The sequence below is a fragment of the Kogia breviceps genome, chromosome 12 (genome assembly GCF_026419965.1).
Source record: "Kogia breviceps isolate mKogBre1 chromosome 12, mKogBre1 haplotype 1, whole genome shotgun sequence".
Classification (NCBI taxonomy): Eukaryota; Metazoa; Chordata; class Mammalia; order Artiodactyla; family Physeteridae; genus Kogia; species Kogia breviceps.
Genome location: NC_081321.1, coordinates 11,221,993 through 11,239,699, shown reverse-complemented (window position 1 = coordinate 11,239,699; position 17,707 = coordinate 11,221,993). Strand labels below are relative to the sequence as shown.

The window sequence follows — 17,707 nt, the reverse complement described above, 5'->3', positions numbered from 1 at the left end:
GATTTTGATTTTCCTGGAGGACTGATCCCTCCATGCCGGATAAATTAAAGCCCAGAAGTCAAGGGAGATGTAGTGCTGTACTTTACACACATGCTTTGCTCAATATGTACTTTCATGTAGTTTTAAAAAAATTGGTGGCGCAGTGGTTAAGAATCCACCTGCCAATGCAGGGACATGGGTTCCAGCCCTGGCCCGGAAAGATCCCACATGCCACAGAGCAAATAAGCCCGTGCGCCACAACTACTGAAGCCCGTGTGCCTAGAGCCCGTGCTCTGCAACAAGAGAAGCCACTGCAATGAGAAGCCCGCGCACCGCAACGAAGAGTAGCCCCCGCTCGCTGCAACTAGAGAAAGCCTGCACACAGCAACGAAGACCCAACGCAGCCAAAAATAAATAAATTAATTTTTTAAAAATGGAGTGCCTGCTGTATGCTTGGTACTGAAGATACGATGGTGAAGAAAAGAAATTTGGTCCTGGTTCCAGTGGTGTTTGGAGTCTACAACAGGAGAGAAGAAATATACCAAATTAAATAATTACAAGTGGAAGAGGCATTGTAAAGAAGTGAATGATGATAAAAGAGGACCTAGCAACAGGATCTAACCTAGAGTAAGTAAGAGTCTATACAGGTAAGTACAGGCTAAGATTTAGAGAAAAAATATGATCTGTGAAGAACAGTGTATATGAAGATTTGAGAGCTGGAGAAAGCACATGTATTTGAGAAACCAGAATAACATCAGAATGGTCAATAGTGGACACTAGATCATAGGGTACTTTCTAAGTCCTTCTAAAAAAGTTGAGGCTTATTGCTCAAGGCAGTGGGAAGCCACTTACAGGTTCTTAAGCAGGGGAGTGAAACAGATTTGCATTCTGCAATAGAAGCAAAACACTTATTATGTTAACCTCTGGCTCCCAAATTCCTATTGGGGGAACTTTTAATGAAAAAATACTTGATAACAAACCAGTTGGAATAGAAGGACACACTCTAAAGGTATGAGCAGAGGAATCTAGGCAAATGAACAAAAACAAACCAAAAAGACAGTCAAACTAGTATTCCAGTTACAAAGAAAAGAATGGCCTTATTCCAGAAAGTAAGGGAGAGAGATAAGAGAGGAGGGGCTGGAAAAAAACATGGAGAGAAGAGCCAGCATGATGGTGTGATATTGGGATACAGGAGGGGCGATCGGCCAGCAGAAATATCCAGATGATGAGGAGGTCAAAGAGCATTTTAAAACTGGGAAACCTAATGTTTCATTTGAGGTTAGCATTTTGAATACTAAACGTTTCTCCATCTCCCCAAACCCCAACCTTTACTAATGTTTGTGACAGTCACACGTGTTTTGTGTGAGTGGCTCATTCGTGTGACTTGAGGAAGGGACTGAGTTTCACATCCACGTGTTAGGACACAGAAATGGTCGTCATAGAAGTTGGTGGATGCCTGAGGGAAGAGGAGATCGTGAGAATGAAAACCTCCTCCAAATTGACAAAAATCCCAAGGGGATTTGAACACTGGAAATGGGAACGGATTTAAAGCCAATTTCATTTAGGTCTCAGGGTGGGTAGGAGGGTCCTTCTGGTTACAGTACAGAGAGCTGGTTGGAAAGGACAGGCAGTTGTAGGGTGTTATGGTCTTATTTTAGGAGAGAAATGATGGCAGCTGGGAACAGCATGATGTCAGGAGCAATGTAGAACTTTTGTTCTACAAAAGTAGAGCAAAGATAGAAATGCAGAACTTAGTGACTTGAAATTTGATTGGTTGTGGGTTGCTTGTGGGGTTGATTTTACACACAAACTCACACATTACCATAATCATAGACGAAAACGACTGCAGGCAAGCAGAGATCAGCAGGGTGGGAAGAAGGTGATGTGCATAATTAGTTCAGTTCAGTTTGATACACAACGAGTATAAGATGCATGTGGGATATCCAAGTGCACAGGCCAAGTGGGTTATGAGCCATATGTATCCAGAATTCAGACGAGAGGTCTGGATCTAACACTTGGAAGAGATCGCAGAAGAGATGGTAGCTGAAGCCCTGGGAATCGAGGAGATACGGCAGCGTGGTAACACAGCTACTACTATTAACAGCGCTTATACTCTTATTAAGAATCGACTTTGTATAGAGGGAGCTATGGCTAAACATCACCCGGACTTGATCTTTTGCCGCAAGCAGGCTGGTGTTGCCATTGGAAGACTGTGTGGAAAATGTGACGGCAAGTGTGTGAGCTGTGACTCCTGTGTGTGTCCCTGCACCCTGGTGCGCATATGTGATGAATGTAACTATGGGTCTTACCAGGGACGCTGTGTGACCTGTGGAGGCCCCGGGGTTTCCGATGCCTATTATTGCAAGGAGTGCACCATCCAGGAGAAAGATAGAGATGGTTGCCCAAAGATTGTCAATTTGGGGAGCTCTAAGACAGATCTCTTCTATGAACGCAAAAAATATGGCTTCAAGAAGAGGTGATTGGTGGGCTGCCTCTTCCTCCTCCCCCCCCCCCCCCCCCCCCCCCCGTCAAGCTGCTGCAGCTGCCAAAAGAAATGCCTACAGAAAGGAAATGGAGGACAGAGCATCACCTGAATTGCTTATTAGTACACTGGCACCTTTCCACCCTTTCCTCTCCTCTCACCCAGCCATGGTAGGAATGGAAAAAGAGATTCTTCGCAGAGCACTCTGGCAGACTGCACCACAGACAACTTAATAGATTGGTTCATGGCATTCCTTACATTCAAGAAGCAAGGCTGTGTTAATCCACATCGAGAAGTTCTGTACACCAAAAGCTTCCAAAACAGGAATGATATATCATTTCAGTCTTCTGTTTGAGGAGCTGGCTGTGAGGCTAGCTGCAGTGAGAAGCATGGCCTTGCAGCAGCTCTGATGGCAGCTGTCCTTGACGAAACACCTGCAGTGCGGTGGGGGCTCTCAGAACAGTCGATGTGGGCATTTCGTCTTGTAACACCCACCAGGTGGTGCTGCTTCATGTTATTTTTCTTCTAAAAATTGGAAACCCTTTCTGTTGCTATTGTATTCATAAAGTAGGTGTTTATTTTCTGGTAGTCAGCCCCTTCCCAATTTAATTTTAACTCTAGGAATTTTAGTCACCCAGGAATTTGTGATTCAAAATAAAGGTACTGGGATTCATTCAGAAAAAAAAAAAAAAAAAAAAGAATCTACTTTGTGTTAAGAACTTTTTAGGCATTACTCTGCTTAATCCTTTTAACAGCCCTCTAAGATAGATATTATTTGCATTTCCCCAGTTTGTACTTGAGCCTCAGAAAGCTTCCGTAACATGCCTAAGGTCACATGCTTTTACGTGGTGGGCACGAGAGTTAAATCCATGTTTCTCTGAGTTCAAAGTCTGCGCAATAACCATGACACTCCACTTCACGTTTGTGCCACAGACTGTCTTTTATTTCATTCCTCTGCAACCACGTGGCATGAACATCACTTCAAGATCACTCATCTTTATTACATGGTGTGGGCAGTTGCAGGACATTCAGGTGTAGTGGAAAGAATAGTGACTTAAATAGAGCTCAGCATAAGTATCAGTTCCATTACATATGGACTACCCCATAGAGACCTCAGGGAACCTTAGTTTCCTTGTCTAGAAAATGGGAAAAGAATGCCTATCTTACAATGTTGTTGTGATTAAAATGAAAAAAATGGAATTAAGATACTTGCCATATTTTATGTCTTGCACATACTAAGTGCTTAATTTTGATGGTTTAAAAAATGGCAGTTACACTTAATGAATCTGGCTAAGGGAGCTCTTGTTAGCTGCATTGCAAAGCTTTCTGAATATCATTAGAAACTGAATAGATAATAAAAGAAATTTAAGTTTTCACTTGTGTAAGAACCCTCAACATCATAATAAAACTCTAAAATGATAATCATGCAATTTTTCAACGTGTATTTTTCAGGAACAGTGGTAGCTCAGATTTGCTGTTACTTGAACTAGTTATAGATATAATTCAATTAGAAATATTATTTTTTCTTCTCATAGTAAAATAGCTTCTAAACAAGCCTAACTCTCTCCTATTTCTCCTTTCTTCAAAATACCAAATTATTAAGAGTAAGAGAATTACACAATTACAGCCTTGAAAAACCAATAGGATTATGGAAACAGAATTATGAAGAGCAAGGAGCATATCATTTAGGGTAAACATTTGTCTTATTAGATTGTTGAACAAAGGCAAGTTATATAGCCTCTCTGAGACAGTTTTCTCATCTGTAAAATGGGGTTACTACTTCCTTTAACTATGCTTTTGTGATGACCATATCGGATAATGTTTGTAAATTACCTGGCACAGCTGAGTGCATTCTAAACGCCCAATAAACAGCACAGTTCTGGTCATGTGAATGTTCTGGGCTTAAAACCCTGGGGAAAAATATCACTGAGCTTATTATTCACTAGCCAATAAAAACCAGATTCTTTAGTGTGACCCTTAAAGCCTTTCACAGTCTGTCCCTCATTTACCATCTCATCTGATCTGTCACTGTTTCTCTGTCAAGAACTCCATGAACCTCACAGACCAGTCAAACTCCCCATTCCATTTGCCTAGGGGCTTTCTTGCCTCTTTTGTCCTACTGATATATTCCTTCTGCCTGAAATATCCCTTCCCTCACTTCGAATATCCAATTCCGGCACCGTATCTCTATCAAATACCACCTTCTTCGAGACCTCTTTGTGACCATCTCAGACAGAATCAGTCTCTTCCTGTAATCCACAGCCCTCTATCTAAATCTCTCCCAGAACACATCACTCTGTACATGAGATCACACGAATCTAGTAACAGGCAGATTGCCCTTACAGTAAGAAGTGGAAATAATTTCAAAAGGCTCTTTTACCAAGATCCTGCTCTCCTCACTTTAAGTATTCATAACATCTACTTAAACCGTTTGAGGTTAATATTTTACATATTCATCTTCATTTCACAATGTTAACTTTAAATTGTCACCATTTCTTAATTCACTGCATGAATAATGTTCAGCCAGCATTGATGCTATTTTGAATTACAAGAAGGCTGGAACAACAATCTGATATTTATGTTTTATAAATGAAGCTCAAAAATATCTTTGTCTTTGGGAACAGCTGTAAAAAGACAGTATGCAATTTACTGCACCAAATGAAAGGGTTCCATTCTTTGGGAAAGGATGGCATTTCTATAAGTCATGCTGTGGTATTTGGTGAGGAAATATCATTACTTTTACTTGACGTACTGAACTTGTTGTTAATTGGCATTTCATCATGAAATAGTTTCTTATTGCCCTGTACAAGACGTAATTTAAAAGGTGAAAAACAGAAATGCTTGAAATAATTTTAAAAGGGGGTTTTTACCATTGGAACATTTTGATGGTACAGAATCTAATGGTAAACATGAATTTTTTTCATAGGATTCTGTCAGAAATGTTTAAACCTCTTTCTGTAGCTTTTCTTACTATTTTAGTTTCTGTTCATAAAGGCAGCAGCTGTTATAGGTGGCCCGATACAAGTGCCTCACGCCAATTTGCATTAATCTACACAATTTATGTTAAACAAAAGATCTTTAGTTACAAAGCTTTTATTTGATTCATAATAAAGTCTTAATAAAGTCATAGCATGCAATACTTTTACCAGGCCATGGCTGAATGCGAGATCCATATAATTTTTTAAAACATTAATATCATGTGCTTTAAGTTCTGAAACACACCTTTCCTTTCTTGAATACCCTGAAATATAATACTTATAATCAATATTAATTTTCCATTTGCTAACTACTCTATTTCTATTTCCTCCTCCTTGAATAATATTCCACTTCTCCCTTCTTCTCGATCTCTTTTTTTCCCCATTGTTTTCTCCCTTCATATTACTACTGCTCATGGTCTGTCTTGTGCTGTGTTTGGTTAGCTCTGTGTATAAGTTTCCTGTAGATTTTAACCTCCTAAAGACAGAGAATCAGACCTCACTTATTATCTATCACAGAATCTAACAGAGTACTTTGCTATTTGGAACTTAATAAATATTTATAAACTGAAATCCATCCATTTATCCATTCATCCACCTGTCTTATTTTTACTGAGCCTTTAACAACATATTCTTACTGTGTCTCTTCAGCCTATTCTTATGTGTCAGAGTATTTCTTATTACAGCTCAGTTTCTGTATTATTATGGCAAAGTCATATTACTGTACTTTAGAAATAAAAGAATACTTGGCCAAACTAAGAAAGATATTAAGGAGAGAGGCAAGGAGGTAAGTGGTGAGAAAGCAGGAATTAGACACAGAGGTAAGACTAAAGGAATATAAAGAAATAATGGGTGAGAGATAATGAAAAAAAGGTGTAAACTGGGAATAAGTAACAATGAACAATAACACAGTGGCAGAATAAGACTGACATTTTGTATCTTTGCTGGTCATGACTCTATCTGTGTTCTTATTTAGTATCTGATAGAGAAAAAAATCAAACTAAATTTTCATTAATATCTCAATTGTTTCCTTATCTACCTTCCACTTTGTGTTTTTTCTCCTATGACTGTGTTATAATTTGTTTCTGACTTACAGATAATATATTCTTAAAGACTCATGGATGTATCATTAATAAATCATATGTTGCTATGGAAACTAATAGAGATTTAATCATCTAACTGCCCATGCGGAGGCCATCCATCCACTTGGCTAAGATGGTGCCATAGAGATTCAAATATTGGATGGGAGATTGGACTTCAGGACCCCTTTCAATTCATAACTTCAAAGAGTTATGAATTAATAAAAGCTGAACCTATGAGTAATTTCTAAGAATATTAAGAGATGCATGCCAGATTTCCTTTTAGGTCATAAGTATCCAGGATCTGTTTTCATTCCTATCAAAATGATAATTTCTCTCAAGCCTTTTCCATTAGCTTAAGCTTCAAGGGAACAAATCATGGAACATTTACTGGAAGAATTTACTAATACTTTGTGATAATTCAATACCGTATTTTCCAAATACATTGCTGCATAATTTACAATGGATATGATTAATTATATATATTTAGTACATAACAGTATGATTTTTCTGTTTCACTGGAATAAGGAAAACACTAACTTGATGCATTTATTTAGGTGAATGCATCTACTTCTTTGTGTATTCCCTTTAGCACTCAAAATGAAAAAGAGATTTTTACTTATCAGGTAATTACAGTTAAGCCTGTACTAACTGCTATAATTAAAGAGAGAAAAGAATAGAAACAATAGTAATAGCTAGCATATATTAAATACCTAATGTATGCCAGGGTTTGTTCTAGGCATTTTAGATCAATCGTGCTTAATCCTTAAAGCAATATTTAGAGTTTACTATTATTAGTTTATCAATAACTAGGAAGCAGAGGATGGAATTCAAATAATAATTTGTAATGCTTACTTGGTGTTGGTTACAAGAGCACAATTACGAGCAAGGGAGACTTGTTCACCCTCACAAAGATTAATTCTAGATGAGCAATAACAGTAAGAAGCATCAAATATGATGATGAGATGCACAATGTACTCTGGTAGCAAGAACACCTTACTGAGTGATGGTGAAATTGATGCTTGAAAGATTATCAAGACTCAGTGGTCAACAGGCTGGAGTGTAGGGGACATTTCAGGCAAGAGGGGCTGGGAGGAGCCGTGTGTTTAGGGACAGAGGACAGCACAGCATCTTTAAGGAGCAGGAAGGGACTTGCAGGTCATGTCCAGGTGTTTGGGACCCATGAAGCGTTCTCAGCATCAGAAGGCCATGATTCGATTTTCTTTTGAGAGCAAAGGAACTAGCAGTGGTACGGAGCTCGCATGGGGAGCGGACAAAATGAAGCAAGAGACCAGTTAGAAGGCTGTGGCAATAAGCAAGGCTTATCTGGACTTGGCAGTGAAGAAAGACACTAGGGTGGCAATGAGAAATCTACTAAGGAAGTATCAGTAAAGTCCCAACAGGCTGTCGGAGTACGAAGGAGCCTTGGAGATTCTGTTGTCCAAACTCCTTAATACAGATGAGGAAACCCAAGGCCAGGAAGTGGGAAGGGGCCTGCCCAGGGGTAACTGCCTGGTTAGAGGAAGACTCCTGTCGAATGCAGACCTTCTTGAACCCACTCCAGTGATATTTCCATGATGATATTTTGTCCTCCCAAACCTACCAAATCAATTAATTTTTTTTTTCCATTTCTGCCATAAGAAATAAAGCTTCCTTAAGTGGACTTTCTGTAGAGATACAAGGCAAATTTGGCTCTTAGATGAGTGGGCAGAGTGGAGGCAATTGTTGTATACAAGTGATTACTTTCCAAGGGGAAATGGAGACTGCCTGCAGAGTTTATCATTTTTTGATACCAAACGATCAAATTAAAAACAAAAAATTGAGAATTTTTTCACTGCATTTAGTCACAAACATACCAAAAATTATTATATCGTAAGAGAAATAACTTCAATGTATATAGTGCCTTGGTAGGGCTTCTCAAAATTCAAAGGAATATGAATTCAGGTGGTCTGGGATGGACCCAAGCATCTGCATTTCTAATAAGCTCCCAGGTGGTTCTAATGCTCTTGGTTCATAAAACACACTTTGAGTAGCAAAGCCTTACTTTTCAAAGTTTTTACTCACAGGTTGAAGGCATGAATGGTTAATCAGCAAGGTCTCGAGCCATCTAGGATAAGCCGAGTCTTAAGCAAGTCAGTCCCTCTAACCAGGAGGCATTGGCAGTGTGAAAACAGGTGACCCAGTGGACAAGATAATTTGCTGATAAACCATTGTGGAGCCGTCTTCAGAAGAGGTGGCTTTTACCACTGGGGTAACACAAAGATGAGGCTCAGAGGCTTTAAATGAACCAGGAGAAGCACTAGCCATACGCTACCACAGTTGACACATCTGCTTGACACCCTGGGTGTCCTCCTGGGAGCACTGAACTCTGCATTAGATACCTGAGTTGAAATCCTGTTACTTAGCTTTATGATCTAGGTTAACCTACTAAAGATTACGGGCCTTGGTTTCACTCGATTTTATTTTTAAGCTTCAGTTTTTGTCAACTTTATGTTTAGAATAACTCAGAGATGATAATGACATAATACACCTGGAAATTGTATGTTACACAGTAGGTGTTCAAAAGACTTGGAGGAATGTGTGTTTGAAAACTGTGTGGGTGAATCTTTCAAGCCTTGGATCTAAATATTCTTTTTCTCACCCCAGGTCTGCAAAATTCATGAAGCAACTTCCATATCAGGCAGTTAAATGTGATTCTTTTCGCACGGAAATGGTCTATGAAAGAGTTAGAAAAGAGTGTTGCATCTGTATATTTCCGGGTTTCTATGGGTTGTGTCACATCAGATTTAAATCTAGAAAGAGCAGCAGGTAGAGGTGATGAACTCCATGCAGCAAAGGCAGAAAGCTTGTACTTTAAGAATGAAATTGCACAATTATAGACAAAAAGACAAAATTTGTGCACTTGATATAACATCAAGTCTTCTGTAAAGCAGTCACGTCATTACGGCCAAATAATCACAGGATGAAACTGAGATGACAAAGGCAGGAGAGAATCTTAATTACCTTGGGGAGAAAGCTCAGCTACTTCTGGCTGAGGGTTTCTAACACCCAGGAGAGAAAAAAACTACAGTATAAAACTCCTGCATTGTCAGGGGTGCTGCTTAGTAATTCACTGTAATTCAATATGTAATTAGAGGAAATATCCTGAATGCAGAATACTGTCATGCAGCATTGCTCAGAGAATTTGCAAATACAGCAGGGGACATAAGACATGGACACAGATATACAACATTTGGAAGAAGACATGATCAATAAGAGCAGGGAACAAACCAAGAGATAATATTCAGCTGGGGCAATCAAAGAATGTTACACATAGGAAGTGGTATTTCCTTGAATCATGTCATTAAATTCAAAATTTAAAGGGACCTTGGAAATAATGAGTCTGATCCCTTGGGCTAGTGAAAATGGTGAGGAAAATTTGTTAGAGGTAGACAGTATTAAGTACAGAACCCGATTAAGTTCAAAAGTTTTACTCAGTGGTAGCACGTGGCACGTGAGAAGAAGCAATGAGAGACAAGGAAAAAGGCTAGATTAAAGCAAATGAAGAAAAGTCTTGAATGCCAGGCTAAGAATTTGAACATTGTGAGCCAGAAACTATTCAACAAGTGTTTTATAGAACCTACTGTATAAGGCCTTCCTATAATCCATATAGGTTATGTCAATTCCCTATTCTTTGCCACCCTTTCTTTATAATCAGTGCATTTTGCTAGACAGGGGAAAATAGAATAGGCAAAACTATAACACTGGATGGATTCTTTTAAATAAGATTCCATATTACTCAGCTTTAAAAAAAAAATGAAATGATGCCATTTGCAGCTACACGGATGGACCTAGAGATTATCATACTAAGTAAGTCAGAAAGAGAAAGACAAATACCATATGATATCGCTTAATATGGAATCTAAAATATGACACAAATGAAATTACGAAATAGAAACAGACTCACAGACATCGAGAACAGAATTGTGGTTGCCAAGGGGAAGGAAGGCGGGCGCGGCAGAGGGTTGGATTGGGAGTTTGGGATTAGCAGATGCAAACTATTATATATAGGATGGATAAACAACAAGGTCCTACTGTGTAACACAGGGAACTATATTCAATATCTTGTAATAAATAATAATGGAAAAGAACATGAAAAAGAGTATATATGTATGTATAACTGAATCACTTTGCTGGACAGCAGAAATTAACACAACACTGTATATCAACTATACTTCAATTAAAAAAAATAAGATTCCATAAGGAAAATTCCTAGTATTAGAAAAAACATCCTTCTTTAAACATGAACTGTAACCAATTTACATTGGGATGTACTAAGCAGAGGAAGTACATATGTATGTAATGCTTGGCATTTCATTATCTTATAGGCTAAAGAGATGAGCTATACGTCATGTGTTTCAGAGCAGTTCCACATTGCTATAATATTGCTGCAGATTTGTGACTCTATTGTTATAGTCACCACAAGTAAACACGATTTAGAATTTTTGAAAACTGAAATCACGATCTCAACGACAACAGAAGTAATGTTTACTCAACTGGAATTATACTTCAAAATGAAATAAATATTTCCTGAGAAGACTGATATGAAGTCCACAATTTCTCTTTTATCAATGGCAATCCTTTTGAAATGAACATGACAGAAGACACTGAATGCTTAGTTTCAAAAGAACCAGCAATCCAACATACCTATATTGTTCCTTTTTGTTTGAAGACAGTAAGATGCAACCCACTTATGTTGCCGGCAATTTAGCTCTCAAAAACTGCGTCCTGGATCCTTTTTGTGTGTGTGGCAAATAACAGTTATGAGGCATAGGTTTGTGGCTAATTCAAGAATCAACTTTTGGATGCATCCATCGGGAATTCTAGCAGGAATTCATTAGCTGGCCTTAACTTTAGTAATTCCTTCCTCACGGAGTGCGTTATCTTATTCCTAGAGCTAATTTTGGGTCAGTGCTGCCTTGCTCATCCAAACCTTTGCCATCTTTCTTGATCAAGTGAGATCGTAGAAGGCTGGTGGTAAAACAGTTAAACTCATAAATGTGGCAGCATTCAAAGCCAAGGTGGCAGAGTCCTGCTGAGTCTGATATCTTGCTTTTCACTCGCATTGCTTTGCCTTTTTATTATCTGTAAATGGGCTGGAATTGAGCAATAAGATGCTGCTGTGATTCTTTTTTTTTTTTTCAGATTTACTTATGCACAGTTTTGGAACTGAACATTCATTCTTTGACATTGACATTTACACGCTCTACTGCCTTTCCCCCCAGACATCCATTGACAAAGAGAAAAGCATGGCCATTGGTTGTTAACCTGTTTCACTTGCTGTAAGAGTTGCGTGGTGAGAGTCAGCCATGCATCCATATGGCTGGTTCTCTAACTGAAACCTTATTTTTTCCAGGCAGTCCTCTGCTGGGGGGCTTGATGATTCATATGCTGTACGTAGGCTGCAAGAAGCAAATACCAAAGGAGTCACTGGAGGTTGGGCCACTCGCTGTGAGCCAGCATGCCAGGAAGGAGGGGGGCACAAATGATGCATGGTAATGACCCCAAGCATGAGTAATGTAGGATCCCTGCAGGTGTTGCTTTTTTTTCTTTCTTTTTTTTTGTCTTCTGGCGATAACAAAAAAGAGGGAAGTAAAACTTGGCCTGCTCTTTCCAAGTTTGCTTACACTAGAGAGTCTTTCTTAACTGGAGCAAGGAGATGGATCTTGGTGGCACCTAAAGGGATCTATTCCTACTTTGCCTTTGAGCTCCAAGTAAATAGAGAGGGCTGTCTGATTCTCCTATTATTTTAGCTGTTTCAGCAGCTACTGCTCTGTGGGGCCTCTAGCCCCCATCTCTTTGGAGAGGACTAGAAGGTTTTAAAAAGCATGTTTTTCTCACTATACTTCTTCTAACAATTCCCTTTACTCTGACCAGGAGACTTTAATTACAGACGTGTGGGCATATTAGTAAAATTTAAACCTCAAGTAACATAAAATTTATATGGCTTCAAAGACAAAACCCAAATGTTTAAGAAAAAAGTTTGGGATTATTTATTCCTTTACAAATTGAACACTAGAATAATCTACTGAGGAAGTAGGCTCTATTGTGCATTGTTCTAAATAGATTAATGCCATATTAATGAGGCATTAGAGTCCTAAGTGATTCACTATTTTAAAAACCTGTGTATTTAGCACTTTTTATCAATATGCTACAAATTCTATTTTGCAAATATCAATTTCATAAGTGCTCTCTGTCCCAGAAGAAATAAATTCGTCTAAGTTGGATTTGGCAGATTGTTTCAGTTGAGCTGTTTCTGTCCCTCCTATTTTGACACTTGGCTGAGTTTTGTTCCAGACCTGTCAAAGGCCTACCCTAGGGAGATAAGGATTAATTAATTGAAGATAACTTACAATGCAGAAACCAAGCAGAAATTTGCAGAACTTGTTCGTGTCAGTTCATATTGGATCATTTTAGTGGAGCTTTTTTTTTTTTTTTCTGAATGGAGATACCAAAATACATTTTGTAAAATAGATAAGAGTAAAGATTATCCATTTGTTATGGGCACATAATTAATTGTCCATTAGAAAAGGGGGGAGGAAATCTTACTTAGCTATAACTTGATTTAATGTTAGGTTAAGCCATATGAAATTTGTGATAGTTAACAAAATATGTCTTTGAAACTGGATGCTTTGAAAATAAAAACCAAATAACGTCAGCCCTTCCACTTCCATACAATAAATGCTTCTTGGGTACCTACATTTTTTTTCACATTCTAAGGCCGTATACTTTATTTATGGGGGCTCTAAACCAGCCACTTATCAAAGCACATAGAGACACAGTGATAGACCATGAATTGAAATACAAAAATATAGAGTGAATGATCAACTTAAAAATAATAATTCATTTCCATGAGTCCCATTATTTTCATAAAAAAATATATAATCATGGTATAAAAATTAAGGATATACAGGAAAGAAAATGTTAACAACAAAAGGAAAAAAAATCCCTCATAAATCCATCACCCAGAGGTAACCACTGTCATATTTCCTGACTCTTTTACCATGTTACTATTCTTTAATAAAAATGGAATTGTGCTTCTTTATAACATGCTTTCACAAATTAGCATGTGGGAAAGTCTCTGCACATCAATAAACATTCTCTGTTTTTATTTAAGTGGCTGTATAGTATTCCACTTTGGGGTGCTTGAAACTTTATAGGGTTTGCCAACTGCACAGCCCATAATGAGACAAGAAGTCCTATGCTCCTCAGTAATTACTAATCAAAGGTTAGTCTGTGGGACAATGCCAGTGTAATAACTATTTATTAATCATCTGTGACAAAGTAAGCACGTCAGTTAAGGGTAAACATAGAAATCATTTATCACAATTGGTTACAGTATGTAACAATAATAAGAAACAAATTGGAGCTTGTATTTTATATATCTGCTTTAACTTAATTTAACTTTTCATACGTTTGTTTTTGATGGATGTATTGGTCCATGTAGATTGGGGGAAGGGGACTTGTTCCTTTAACATAGATAGTTCAAAAGGTGAAACCAATTTTGCTAGATGCACTAGAACTTCTCAGTGTGGAATCACAGTCTGAGCCAATGGCTGGCTAATAAGAATGTTTTTAATAATATAGCAACTAAAATTTGGGGGAGAATGGGTTAGTATTTTGGAAAGCACGTGCTCTGCTCTCCATGGTACTGCACCATTCATTTATCACTAGAGCCTGGTTATTTCTTCTAACTTTGGATAGTTGATTACTCCCCACTAACTTTTCTCAGATATTTAGAATCAGGAGGAAGAAGAAAAAGTGGTGATATAGAGTGGGAAATATAGAGAAAGAGAAAAATTGAGAGATAAAGAGGCATTTTAGAAGATTGCCAAAGAGAAAGCAGATGTTTTATGAATTCATTTACTAAAAAGCTACTGTCAATCTTAGCCAAAATGCTAAAAGATCAACAGATTTATATCCCGTGTGGTGCAAAGCTACATCAGGATTGACAGTAATAAATAAATTATTTTTGAAAGAATGACAAATTACTAAGCAAGCAGAGACTGCATGACTCATACGTTATGTCAGTTACACAAAAATGTTTATGGGGTTTCTTTGCTTTCGTTTTCAAGATAGGTGAAAACTGTGTTTTGTAAAAACATCCTAAATCATACAGAACCATGCCTTATAAATCATTATTTGAATGGCTAATTTCACATACTTTTGGAAAGTATGTCATAATTTTGATAGTTACAATTACTTTTATCCTCTGATAGGTGGGAAGGTCTATTATCCCATCTCAGCTTCCTGCCTACTTATTACGATTATGGGAGATGCTCCATATATGATAGTGACTGAATAATCTGATCAGATCTTCTATGTTTATACAAGTTAAGTTAGAGAGAAATTAGGGACATTGGTATCTTCAGGGGCTATGCCAACAGAGACACTTGAGAGAAGTGTGAGAGCAGGAGCTGTGTCCTGTAGCACAGCTGCTAAAGCTTCTTTGCAATAACTCCTATTGTTTTGAAATTTCATCTGAGTATATATCTGCTTTCATTTGATAAAGCGATAATTTGAAAATGGTTTAAAGTGTCTTGTAGTTGTGCAAATTTAATAAGATTTGTAATAGAAATAATGGAAATAATTCTCTGAGGGACATTTTACTCGACTACTCATTTTAAAATATGCAATTTTTGTGCATACTGGGTAAAAAGGACCTGTGATCAGGAACACAAAGGAAATTCAATGGCTGCACTGTGACCCAGAGACCAAGTATATATTCAGCAAATGGACAGAGAGCTTCGGATAAGATACAGGATAACATTTTGTCCTGAAAAAAGAAAAAAAATAAGCTGCTGAGCTGAAGATCACAATGAACACTAATTTAAACAAACTAAAGATGCTTGAGTGGTCAGGGAATATTAGCTAAGATTGCCATGTGGTAAAATGCAGCATATGTATGGAGAGAGATGAGGCATGTTCCTCTAGGATGAGAATGCAGGTTCAAAAGAAATTTTTAAAAATTGAAATATAGCTGATTTACAGTATTGTGTTAGTTTCAGGTGTACAGCAAAGTGATTCAGTTTTCTTTTCAGATTATATTCAATTATAGGTTATTATAAGATATTGAATATAATTCCCTGTGCTATACAGTAAAATAAATTATTAAACATTAGTAACTAGTTTTTGAAATGATATATGATCCTTTTTGTTATAATTCCAAAACCTGGCACAAAGTTTTTCTAATATTAATATTTTTTCTAAACTAAAAAGCCAAATACAAGAGTAAATAATCCCTTTGAAAAACATCTGAAATTTTTTCATTTGCTTTTGTAGTTGCATGCATATAAAACATATTTCATTGAACTACAATAAGGATTAGAACCATTACATTGATAATTGCCTCTTAAAATAACCATAGGTCCCTTGTAGTTTAGCAGTTAGGTTGATCACCCAGTAAAATATTTTAATTACAAAAAGAGATAATTTCACACAGCACCTTATTGTAAGAGCTTTGAAGAAGTGAAGTGAGTGAAAAATGAAATACTTCATGATATTTTGGGTGGAGAGAAATGATTAAGTGGATGGCTTTCCCAAAGGTACAATTTTTGAAGGCACATTCTTCCAATGTGAGTAAAATAATGAATGAATCGAGGATGAGGGGTGTCATTCAATGTAACCCTCTCTCAAACCCAGCTCCATTCTTTTGGAAACTAAAGAAAGCCTCATTTGGCCACAATTCTGGTTTTTAGAGTCTAATATTGTGATATCCTGCAGTGTCCCTGAGGGAAATACCCACTCTTTTTTTTTTTTTTTTTTTTTTTTTATCAAGGACGAACTACGGACTCCTGGACCAAGTATCCAGGGCAACTCACCCTAGGACTGGAAACGGTAAGTAACCATTTTGTCCCTTGAGTGACTGGAAGTTCACAAATTGAATAAACATTTTTTAATTGAGGTTAACATCAAAGTATCGGGTACAGTATTAAGAAACGAATGACTCTACCATTTCCATATATTCTATGGAAATGCTGGTCCCAACAAAGCTAAATCTTTACTAGGATCATTTGAGAGTTTGGCTTCAGAGTGGTCCAGATATTAATGCACAACACACATATCACTGACTTGAAGAGGTATTTGTTACAGCTTATCCTCGCAGTAACATTTCAGAACCCTTCTATAGCCTGAAATTTCACTTTCTGTCCTTATCTTCTTTGACTCCTCTATAGAGCCTGACTGTCTTTAATGCCCTTGAGTGCTCCCTGATGGGCTTCTATCTCACCACAAACTCCTCACGTAGCATCTACCTGCCCAGCCCCTCCTCAGTCTCCTTTGCCTCTCTCTGCCATCCTCCTCCTGCCAGTTTTTTATATTCATGTCCTAGATTCTTCTTTTTTGGCTGCATCTTTGGCCTGTGGGATTTTAGTTCCCCGACCAGGGATTGAACCCAAGCCCTTGGCAGTGAAAGAACAGACTTCTAAGCAATGGACCACCAAAAATTCCCCCGTGTCCTAGATTCTTATTTTTTCTCCTCTCCACTGTCTTTGCTGGTGATCTCATCCAGGGTTGTGGTTTAGTTACCAACCATCTGTGCTGAAAATGCTCAAATCTGTTTCTCTAGCCTTGGTATTTCCTCTGCGCTCCAGACCTGTATATTTAACTGCCTTCTTGAAATACCTACTTGAATGTCTGAAAGACAGTTCAAACTCAAGGTTTTTAAAGCAAACTAAACCTTGCTCCTCAACCTAACCTTTATTTAGTTTTCCCCTGTTTCAGAAGATGGTCCTCCATCCATCCTTTGCACAATCTGGAAATGTAACATGGGAGTCACCTCCAAATCCTCTCTCACCCTCGCACTCTCTTGTCATATCAAAATTATCAAGTCCTATTCTTTTTATCTCTCAATTCCACCTTCATTTCCCTCTCTCTTATTTTGCCTGGATGTCTGGAGTAATGAAATTTCTGTATTTTCTTCTTATACCCTTTCAGTTTTTCTCTACATTGTATTCAGACAATCTTTTCAATATATAAAACTGGTCATGTTGCTCTCTGCCTCAAGCCCTCCTACTTTTTTTGTTGTTATTTTTAATTAAAAAAATTTTTTAAAGTTTATTTTCCATTTACAGTTATTATAAAGTACTGGCTATGGCCCCCATGTTGTACAACACATCCTTGAGCCTATCTTACATCCAATAGTTTAGTATCTT

General features: G+C 37.7%; 1 protein-coding gene and 1 pseudogene across 2 annotated transcripts in view; one reads left to right on the top strand and one right to left on the bottom strand.

Moving 5' to 3' along the window:
- The window catches only part of PTPRO (protein tyrosine phosphatase receptor type O), a 229,785-nt gene that overhangs the window by 115,980 nt on the left and 96,098 nt on the right, over positions 1–17,707 (bottom strand). The window lies entirely within an intron of this gene.
- LOC131766742 (PHD finger-like domain-containing protein 5A pseudogene) lies at positions 2,121–2,480 on the top strand (annotated as a pseudogene).